Source organism: Tinamus guttatus, unplaced genomic scaffold (assembly GCF_059628265.1).
Source record: "Tinamus guttatus ecotype Peru unplaced genomic scaffold, ASM5962826v1 Tinamus_guttatus_pri_ptg000674l, whole genome shotgun sequence".
Taxonomy (NCBI): domain Eukaryota; kingdom Metazoa; phylum Chordata; class Aves; order Tinamiformes; family Tinamidae; genus Tinamus; species Tinamus guttatus.
Window position 1 is genome coordinate 1,767,501 of NW_028289208.1, and position 11,057 is coordinate 1,778,557.

Sequence of the window (11,057 nt, forward strand, 5' to 3'; positions counted from 1 at the left end):
TTACTCTTAAACCATATGGAGACAGCCCCTTTCATGCTTTGCTTATGTCCAGTTTTACTTCATAGAAATAGCTTATTGAGTAAAGCGTAACTGTACTTTGTAAAATACTCATCTTGTATCGCTTCTTTTAGAGATCAGACATTTCCTTTTCCCATAAGGTCTAAGGATCTGTAAGTTGACATAATTCTGCACAAATCACTCTGGTAGTGTAACTTAGACTGTCCAAATTCCCCTCAGACTGTGGCCTCTGTAACTGTGCCATCACTCACTTAACTACACCTTATCTTTAAATAAGTTTAACCAGAAGGGACTTGTTCAACTCACCACCTCTTGAGTAACGTGAATTATTTATACGATCTTCATATGTGTTTGTTAAGCTATATACAGTAAGCCGAAGTGTAGCTGTTTATTCCGTTCATGCCTAAGTGTGCCACACCAGGCTCTGAGCTTGGACTAGCTGCAGTACAAACCTCTCTTTTTTGCTGTTCTTTGATGGAAAGAGACATCATTTTTTCATGTTGTACAATGGCAGCAGTGTTGTTTCAGGCTGGCACATTACCCTGGGAGCACATAAAGAGACATTTCACGTGTTTGGTGGTGGCGTGTTGCTGCTTCCCAGACCACCTTCCTCTCCTGCTTTGCAGGACTGGATGTACAGGAAACCATATAGAGCTGTGCTGGACACTGTAAACATGCCAGTTAGCGTAAATAGCATTTCAAGTAAATAACAACAGCGCCGTGTGTTTATAGATGATGCTAGAGGACTGTATGCACTTTCTGTTTAGAGGCAACATTTTTGGTGGAACACAGTTGTACCAATGATAGTCTAAAATCTTTAAAGGGGAGTGGAAATGATAGTTTTTCTAATTCATACTAGTTGTCTAATTTATACTAATTGGTTTTGATTTTTCTTAGGTACATGAGATATACTTCTGCTTTCTGTCTGGAACTGGTCAGGATCACCAGCGTTTGTGCTGTTCCTATTAGAAGAAATGACCTCAAAGGCATCAGTCCTGTTCCGTTCTTCTGTGGATGGTGTTCCTCAAACATAAGATATTTTAACACCGCGGTAAATCATGGGATGAATAGTGTCTACCAAATTAAACATTATGCCCTTTTCAACATCAAGTGTGCTCAGGTTAAACTTGCTTAGAATTTTTTTTTTTTACTTTTTTTTTTTTCTTCTCCTGTTTTCTCTGGAATGCATGCGCCATCTTGCACAGAATGGGTTTTCACGTTGGCAGGAGAGCTTCATACATTTTGTGATTTTCTGCTCTTCTGGACTAGAACATGTTCCTGTGTGCTGATAACGGGGTGCAGCTTTGGAGAACATGCAAAACACAAGATATTTGTGCATCCTTTTTAGAGGTGTATTTCCAAGAGTCCTTTGAGACCAATGCAGAACTCTCCCTAATTAGAAGAGGGTAGCTTGGAGTCTATCTACAGTCGATAAAGCTCTGCTCTGCCTCAAGAATTTTTCCTGTACTTGGTTATATAATGGAAGATAGGCAGAGGAGACAATAGTCATTTCATTCACTATCTTTCATTCAAATAAAAAGTTCAGAGAGACTGATTGAAAGAAATATGAATATGATGCTAGTAAAGGAAACCTCCCACGCTGATGAGTTTTGTTAGTGCGCTGAACTCCTCCTCTGCTTTCCCTTTTTTAAATGATTTGGGAACTGATATTGTACCAGAATACTTCATATTTTAACTAGCAGTCACCATCCATTCACAAAGCTACATTATACTGTAGGAAGCACCAGCACATGGTCGGCAGCTCTGGGGTGAAGGTGCCCACTCCAGGAGCAAATCCTGCGCCGACCAGCTGGATGTCCCGAGGTGCAGAGGCAGATGTCCTGAAGCTGCCGAATTTTAAGGTCAGGCAAGAAGTTGTCTGCTGAGTTTGGTGGCGCGTGGCAGTGCGGAACGGTTGGACGGCACTAGGCCCTCTTGCAGTAGGTAAGAGTATTACCTCTAGTACCTTTTTCTTCAAACCCTTCTGTCGTAAATGAGCCTGAGATGAGAGATTAGTCACATGAAGCAGAGGGTAGGATTGGCCTAAACTGAAGAACTAGTTGAAAAACGAACAATACTACTGCTTTTTGTAACCCCAATTTTTCAGTTTCTAGCTTTGTTGTGATAGTTATCTCTTGAGTTGGAAGCATGATATCTCCTTCCATCAAAGCAGAGTTGGAAAGCCAGCTCTCGTATGTAAAATTTTAAATCTAATATGGCAATTGCCTGTCCATCATTTATACAGAGTCTATCTGTTAATTTCTTGATGTTGTTTCTAAAAACAAGGGTGATGATATTGTAACTTAGGGGACATGTTTGATTTTTTTTCTTGGTAAAATTTTTCAGAAGCAAATGTTTTCAGAGAAAACAGTTCTAGCTCCGCATCCTGTGATGAATGGTTGATTATTCCATCGTCAGGACTGGGTCTAAAAGTTAAAATAAAAGGAAGTGCAGTAGGAAGGAAAAGGAGCTACGTTACAGTGTGGAGGTTTAGGTTTTCATTGTACCGATCTAAAAAGAAGGAGCATTTATTGCTTAAAGAAAAATTATTTTCTCAAGTTACTCAACTCACAAGCTGATAACAAAACATCTGCCTTACTGTGCTCCTCAAGCCTCAGCTCTGCAACCCATAGCTTAGAGTCAAGAGTGGGAAACCAGTACCAGTAAGGGAGCCAAAGCAGCCTCCCTTCTTCTTCTATCTGGGTCATCCTAATTGATCCCAGCAGACTTCCTCGTGGCTGGACTACCTCAATCAACCCACCTACCTCCTCACCTGGAGGAACTTGTCTCTTTTCCTAGCAGCTGAGGCAATACCTCCGGGGAAGGGAAGGTTTCCTCTGTTACTCCAGGGAGGAATTTTAACCTCATCTGTGCCATATGCCTTACTGGGCAGTCCCCATCACAGACAAACGACAGGGCAATACTTAAACTTTCCAAGCTACTATGTGTTCACCTATATTCCTAGAAAGGAAGGAGTGAGTAGATATTTAACTGGCTTTCTTCCTGCTTTGTGCACTTGGTTCAGTCTGTAATGTCTTCCTGAAAATTTTGGCTAGTGAGAGCAATAACTACAATGCCTTTAAAATGCAGAATAATTCTAAAATACGGATGGCTGGTTTGAATTGATTGAACTTTTGCTAAAACAAACAGACAGAAATGACTCTCAGCTTGAATAGTGAATGTTGAGATTAGGAAAACATTGGTACAGCTTTCATTGTTGCTATTGAAATTGTGTGTGAGGTTATGCATTTTTAGATGGAAGAAATACTGCAAAGAAATCCTAAAGTTGTTTGATATATATAGTATCTTGATCTGTATGGTATCTTGTACAGTAACTTAGTCTAGCATCTAAAATTCAGTTCTACCTGAATTCATAGGTGCTTACTCAATTTTCTAAGCATTTTTAGATTTGAAAGTGCCTTACCATTTTCCAGTGTCACTGAATGGTCATGAAATACACTCATACGCTTATTTTGCACAGCTGTGCATTTTCACATTCCATAGGAATGTGAAGAATTGTAAGAATTGTAATTTTTTACCTCAATGCATATACTTCAGAGGATGTGATGGTGATATCCCGTTTTGGTAAGAATGAATAATTCTAGAAACTCTCTTATCTTTTAGTTTTCCTCTCAAACTTGTTTGGAGATGGTAAAAAAAGCAAATAACACCCAGAAGGTTTTTGGTGCTATAAATGAAAATGGTGCTCAGTTTTGTGTCACCGCTTCTTTCCGTCTTTCTTTATCTATTGCTTTCTTGAAATATCAAAATGCAGATTCAGTAAGATTCAAATTAAAATTTCTGAAATCACAGCATTTGAAAAATATAAAAATAAGGTCAACAAATCATTGTGTGCTTAGTCAGCTTAGTTAGCTTAGTTAGTGACCTCAGTACTAGCTTCTTCAACTATCTTGATGTAACACCGTACTAGAGGGAGGCTTTAAATGCAAAATATGAGAGAAGTCCACAGCAGCGCCGTTCAGAGCATTATACAAATCACAGGATGACCTCTCTCTGCTGTTGTGTTCTTCCTCTCATTTTTATTCGCATCAATAGAGCTACCAAAGGCCAAGAAATGACGGTATCGAATGTGTGACTGTATTGCATGATTTTCCTGGGCCGAGGATTTCACTGGCGGAGGTACCTGTGTTTTTGTTTTTTTCTGCCTGCATATAAACTCTAAGACTTTTGTGTAGCTAAGCTTTAACTTCTTCGTGGTTTTGAAGTCTGTTTAGTATCGTGAGCTTGGTTTGGTACTACTACAGTTCAGGCAGCAATCCTGTTGAAAAGATGAAAGGCAGAAGCTTTTGAATCATCATAGCTTTTAAGTGGGGATGTAACTAGCTTCTTGCTTCCCCAAAATGACAATCAAAGTCAGTAAAATCTTCAAGAAGAAATGCTTACTGGAAGCACATCCCCAGCATAGAAAAGAACCATGAAGCTCATGACTGCTGCCTCCTTGCAGGACTTTGCCCAGGAGTGTTTGCTCAAAACTCCCAGTGCCACCTCGGATGCTCTGACCCCCCAGAAAGCAGGGAGTTCTGAAGTGTATAAGAAAGCTGAAAACGGTCTGTGCACAGTGAATCTGTGTTGAAAGCAAAATAAACAGAAAGGAATAATTTCAGATTTGATGGGGAATTCTAAAACCGGTAAAAGGAAACAAGCATTTGAGACTGTTAAGATTTAACCATCTGTGGTAGGAATGAGGAGCCACGTTTCCCTGCAAAGTAAAGGTCATAAAAAATCTCCTTAATTTGAGTAGCAAAAATAAATGAAAGCAGTGAGAGAAAATAATTTGTGGAATCAGCATTCTTAAGAGGCAATCTTAAAAATACAAAGTTGCCTTACTCATCAGCAGCAGATACACGTTCTTCCGTCAGGCAAGTAATACATTTGCTTTAGTTTATCTATGTCATACTAAATTGTATTTATGTAGCTATTTAATAGAGGACAGTGAAGAAGGTGGTACTTCTGCAGCAAATGGCCTCAGAACCTGTTTGCAGTTACAAAATCTCTGTACTTTGAGAAGAAAAGGATTTACATTAAAGCGCATGAGAAATTTATGTTAATGATATGGGCACCGTAGAACAAGAGTCTCTTCTTGCTTCCTCTCTTGCAATGCCCACCAGCAGAGTCGGTTCTCAACGTCTTTCATTAAAGACATATCCAAGTAATACAGGGGATATGTGCCAACCTGTAAATAGCATACAAACACTGCTTGGCATACTTCATTTTATTTTCATTTTTTAAAAGCAACTTATAAGTAATTCTTAAGGGAAGATAGCATATCTTACTCTAAATTTAACTTTCCAAGGGGTTTTCATTTCCTTTTTTTTAATATGCATTTAAAACATACCGTCTAGAAATTATCTGGTTTTGCTGGTATTTCATTCTACCGAACTATTGTTTCCCTTTTGAGAGTTGTCTTTTCCTTTCTTTCGAAATAAGAACTAGACTAAATACCAAAATTCCTTCACTGCATATTATGGCTGAGTGCACTAAAATATAAAAACCTTGATTTAAGTATTTTTGTATTCAAAGATCATAGGCAAGTGTTCATTTGAAGGTTCAGTGGCATTTTGAAATGAGAACATCGTATATAAAGATGTCAGAGATGGAGCCTCCCACAGTGAGGTTGAAAGAAAAAGGAGAACAGAATGAATAGAAGAGTTTCTAAGTTCTAAGGAATTTTAACATCTCATTATTTTAGATTACTCTACATATAATTTTCCAATATTTTGTACTATAGACTTCTGAATGTATTGGTAAAATTACTTCATGCCTGACATCAATTTAGTCTTATTCATTATCTCCTTTAAATAAAACCTTAAAAATAGCTAGTTACAGTAAGTGAGCAATTTTCTGATAGATGCAAATTTTTCAATATTTCCGGAGAGAACTTGCTGTAGATGAAAACAGAAAGATTCGGAGGAAGCAGTCCCATAGCATTTCTACAAATATCTAGCATTATAAGAATTTAACTTAAAGTTTATACTGTATTTTAGCACATTCAAAATTCTCACAATCCTTCATTAAATCCCTTGCTACTAAACTATACAGTTCTGGCGTACTTTGCCTAGTGATGACGGCTGCAATGTTATCATTTGCTGTAGTCAATACCTCGTTTGGTGTCCATCTGTCTTAGTTAATCTGAAGAGCTGTGTGGTCAAGCTGTGCTTGCCTGAGGCAGTACTTGATGTTGAGTACAGGTGGAAGCATCTCCACATCTGGTCCAGTAGCTCTCTTGAGCTATACCCAGTTATGAGGTCATCAATGACCTCATCAGCTGCATATCTTCTTGAAACCTGTGTCCATTCCCATTTCTTGCTTCTATGACACAGCTGTAATCTGACTATAACCAAATCAGATACCAGATGAATGTTTTGTTATATATTTTCTTAGTTATCTGAAGTTTTTCTAAAACTTCCCATTGTAACACACACCACTTGCTCTTCTACCTTTCTCAGTGTTTTAGAATAATAATATTTGTGATCCTTAAAAATTACTATGCAAATTTCCTCTCCTTGCTAGAAATGTAAATGAAGTTAATCTATTCCAACTGTAAAATCGTAGAGCAGGTTTCTGTATTCAAATATCCATAGCACCTAATGAAAATACTGAATATATAACCATATGCATTTATCTAAGATAAAATACATTTGTCATATGCTGTGCGATGCTTTTTGTATTTGAAAGAACTTTTAAAACAATTAAACCCACAGATGCATTCATTCTGATATAGGAAATAAATATGCCAGTTGTTTTGGAGTTCTTTTTCTCTCTCTTGTGCTCTGCAGGTGGATGAATCACAGCAAGATGGGTTACCGGGCTGACCGTGGTGCTCCCTACCAGCACTTTCTGGTACCCCTCAATTCTGACAGTCGTTCACAACAGTGCAAACCTAATGCAGCCTTTCCCAACTGGTAGCATTTCAAAATCTGCCGCTGTCTTGCACACCACTTTATTCCCCATACTCTTCTATGCACTTCCAGGTAGAGTTTTGATTGCTTTTTATAGGCCATGCTGCCAGTTCCTACAATTTTATCAGGAACTTTGCGGTATTTGATGCTTTGTTGAAAGCTTCAGTTCCTGAAAGTACAAAAAGATTTTTTGTAAAAGTAAAATTAAACTTTCTAGGTCTCTTGGTTATGTGGGAAAGTTTGAAAGGGTGACGGTAACAATATGCTGGAAAACCAAATACCTAAACATTCAAAAGTCATCATGCAAATATATATTTAAAAAATGCACTTTTTCTTTGGGTTTTTTTTTAATCTTTTGGTTATGATGCCTGTTCTCAGGATTTGGGGAAATCCAGTTGATCTGTCAGATTTTGGAGCACTACTTTTGCAGAGAGAAAGCGATAATGATATTTTTATTACATTTTCAAGCCCTAGTGTGGGAAGAGGAACAGGATGCCCAGGGAAGCGGTGGAGTCACCATCCCTGGCGGTGTTCGGGAAATGCGTAAATGAGGCACTTAAGGACATGGTTTAGCAGGCACGGTAGTAATGGGTTTATGTTTGGATTTGATGATCTTGAAGGTCTTTTCCAACCATTATGATTCTATTGGAGGACAGAGGCTTCTCCCTGGAAACCAGTGTTAAGACATTTGTTTTCTCCTAGCTAATACTCTTCCATGTATCAAGTAAAGAACGTAAAAAGAAAGTATGCAACCTTTCCCCCGCAGAAATTACAATCTCCTTCAGCAATTGCTTTATAAAAGTTGTCATTTGTTTTAGATGGCTAAATGATATTCTGTAACGTCATACACTATTCTACACTTAGACCCCTTTGTAGGACTCTCCATATTTGGCAGGAACTTACAATACATTTTAAAATCTTTGGCTGATTTGATAAATGGAAAACACACAGATTTTTGCAGAAGCAAATGTGAAAAATGAGTAACAAGATCATCAGCCGCGATTGCATTTTCATATTGATTCTGATACTGAATCATCTGCATTTATTATACTTTTTATGCCCAAACTTGCCTTTGCCACCAGGCCCATGACCAAAAACTCTGTCCCTGTTTAGAGAGGGCAGGAACAGAACACTGATTTTCACACTTCCTTCAAGTAAATTGCATTACCATTTTTCTCCTGAAGATAGCTTGAAAATCCAAACTAGAATCAATCATGAAGGTTGAGAGCTTATCTCAGATACTTTTTTCCCTAAACAGCCTCTAGGATTAGGCTTTCCAGTCGAGGGCCAAATCCTTGGCAGTGCCGAGCAGCCCCAGTTCCTGCACTGTCTCTGTGTTAGGAAGGGATTTTGAGGGACCTTCACCCTAAATTATTTCCCCATTTGTGTCTCCTCTCCAGCAATGAGCTCCATCTTGCTTAACGTGGGCATCCATAGGCTCCCCCAGCCCTCCCCTTTCCTGTCCTTGTCACCATCACCTCTCCCAATGCTTTATTCATTATGTTTTCATTGTCTTGAATTTATGCACTGTGGAGAGTGAGCTCCTAATGCTATAAATGTTGCTTTCAGTCTACTTGGCATGTCATTTTGCTGCCACAGACAGAACTTCCCGCTCTTCCACAGATATTTTCTGCTGGGAAGCTCGATTCCGGTTTCAATTTTCTGTTCCAAATCAAATGGACTTTCAGTGAAATCTATAGCAGGTTGATAAAGGGGAGGAAAAATGTAACTCAGAGAGCCATAAACCTGTGATATCTGCTTCTGACCACACACCATTGGTATAAACTGCCAATAACTCTGGCAATGTAAAAGTTACGCAAATGTATGTAAAGTAGATTGGAAAAGAACTGTGCTTCTTGCTACATAGATGCTTATATGGGAACTTGTGCTTGTGGGTTTGCATGTAAGCAGGGTCAGTAACTGCACAGCAACAAGGCAACAAAATTTTCTACCAGTGCCTGTTTATGAAAGTCAAATCTCTCTAACACGAGAGGGAAGGGGTTCCGAATAATCCCTGGCTTTATATGATGGTTTTGGTGAACATTCCTCCCTTTTTTTTTTTAACTGCGTTGTTAACTCTGTTTTCCAGATGAAGATGTAAAGGTGGAGCGAGCAGCCCAGGTTCATGCTTCAGGTAAGTGGTGGGGCTCAGAATGGTGCAATGAATTTTGTGCAGAACCTTTCTGGCTCCCTTATACTTACTGTAGAAGACTTAAAATAGTAAAATGAAAGAGACGGGGACATGAGAGGAAATGAAACCATATAAAGATAACTAGTCAGCCAAGTCTTCCTTCTCAAAAACACAAAATAAAAGTTTCATTCAATCCCAACAAACCCAGATGTCACCAATTAAGTGCAAAAGTAGGAACAGGCAAGTCGGACCTTTTGTTGTTGTGTTTTAATGTAACTTTCCTATTGAAATTATATTCATGCATTTTACACAAATCTGACTAGTAATGCACATTTCCAATTTCCAGTCTTTCATGATAACACCCTTAAATATAAAAGCATGCTTAAATATAAGTAAACTTAAATACTAAACAACAAATCTCCAACATTAAGAAACTGAATAAACCAGCAAATCTTATCCCATATTATAATTTCCATTAATGGTGCTGTACATAAAGAAATAATGAAGAATTTTCACTCTTTCCCAATCATACTTGGCGCTCAACTGCTTTACTCTTTCCAGAGCACTGAGATAGAATTAGGCAAATTTTTGTGTAAAATGTCTATGTCTGTGTTGTCCCCACAGACATGAGGGTGCTGCTTGGGAAAGCCAGGCACATGGGAATTCTCCCTTTCTCCAGGAACAGCTTGGCCTGAATACAACGAGCAATGTAGAATGTGGCAGTGGTGACTGTTGCAGTGCGTCTTGGTGAACCTGGGCACTGGGATGGGAAGTGGAGCAGAGATGGAGGAGTCTTGGCTCCGTGGACAGCACAAGGGTAGGGAAGAGGCTTCAGGAGCCCCAGGGCTTTGGCCAGGGGAGAGCAAGCTGCTGTTAGCAGCAACAGCCTGCAGCTAAGTCAGGCTCTGCGTGTTGTGAAATCTCGTGCTTCAGGAGTTTGGTTCCCTTCTCATCGCAGGGTAAATCTGATGTAACTCTGTTACAGTAAATAGTATAAATCCGGTCTCGGGAAAAGGAGAAGCGTTCCTGAAATTTAAACATAATGAAATGCATGCATACCACATGTGTGTGCTGGCATTCAGCTTTCATTCACAGCTTCCAGCCCTTGACAGGCTTTATGAAAATGCTCATTCAGGTTCATCCCTGAAAAAAAAAAAAAAAAAACGGGGACGTATTATGGTTTTGCATCAAAATCCTGCAAAACTTATGTTTTTGACATGAATCCAGAGGAAATGTGGGAGTTTCTTCTTGAAATTTTCAGTTCACTTAATCTTGAAATTGAGAATGAAATGGGGAAGGCGAGAGCAAGCACACAGAGATCTAAAGGACTGGCTGTATTGAAACAAGCCCTTGTAAAATGCAGGTCCCAACAGCTTTCAAAAATGAAAACAAAACAAAACACATTTTTTCTCTTGACCTGACTTTTGACCCTACTAAAAATCTCTCTTTCTACTATGGGCAATACTTTTTTTTTTTTTTTTTTAAAGGAAATGCATAATGTTTTGCTCAATAAAATGTCCCTGTAACAGAACTAAAAGCAGAGGGGAAAGTATGTTTTAATTAATTTATAAACAAAAGATTATTTCCTGCACAGCCAGCAAAATCCTGTTTTCCAGCAAGGTTCTGGCTTCAAACATTATCAGCAACTGGCAGGATGAGTCCTTTTATGTAAATGGACTCATTATTATTAATTTCTGCTGGCGCTGAACGATTTATGAACTGCTTTTCGAATCTGGAAAAGTGGTTCATGAATCAGAGGGGAAAAAATGTTCAAAAAATCCTGGGTCGATAAATAACAGTACTCATTCATGAATCCCGCCCATGGTGTCTTTTATCTTCAGGAAGGAGAAGATCAAAATGATAAAATAGTAATGTGCCAACAAAAAAGGATTGAGTGGGCAGAGCCCAGTCACATTGTCCTCTTCGAGCCCTAATGGGCAGGGATGGATGGCGACAGAGCATCCTTCACAGCCGGCTCTCCCTGGGAG